The sequence below is a fragment of the Charadrius vociferus genome, unplaced genomic scaffold (assembly GCF_000708025.1).
Source record: "Charadrius vociferus isolate BGI_N301 unplaced genomic scaffold, ASM70802v2 scaffold289, whole genome shotgun sequence".
Classification (NCBI taxonomy): domain Eukaryota; kingdom Metazoa; phylum Chordata; class Aves; order Charadriiformes; family Charadriidae; genus Charadrius; species Charadrius vociferus.
Window position 1 is genome coordinate 122,166 of NW_009650171.1, and position 654 is coordinate 122,819.

Consider the following 654-nt stretch of genomic DNA (forward strand, 5'->3'; position numbering starts at 1 on the left):
CGTCCCCGCAGAGGGGACGCAGCCCCCCCCGGGGCGTCCTCCCACTGGAGGGAAACCAGCCTGGGAAGCCTCCTTAGAAAGGGTGCACCACGGCAGTTGTGGTCTCTACACCATGGTGCGTGGTGGCCACCAAGGCACTGTGGTGGCAGGGGACATGGTGGCCATGGACATACCTTGGTGGCCGTGGAGGCATCATGGTGGCCAGTGCATGGTGGCCATGGAGGTACCATGGTAGCTATAGACGTACCATGGTGGCAGGATGCTTGGTGGCCATGGATGTACCATGGTGGCCATGCATGTACCATGATAGCTGTAGACATACCATGGTGGCAAGATGCTTGGTGGCCATGGATGTACCATGGTGCCTGGTGGCCACGGAGGCACTATGGTGGCAGGGTACATGGTGGCCACGGGCATGCCTTGGTGGCCACGGAGGCATCATGGTGGCCAGTGCATGGTTCCCATGGATGTACCATGGTAGCTATGGATGTACCATGGTGGCAAGATGCTTGGTGGCCATGGAGGTACCATGGTAGCTGTAGACGTGCCATGGTGGCAGGCTGCTTGGTGGCCATGGATGCACCATGGTGACTGGTGGCCACGGAGGCACTATGGTGGCAGGGGACATGGGGGCCATGGACATACCTTGGTGGG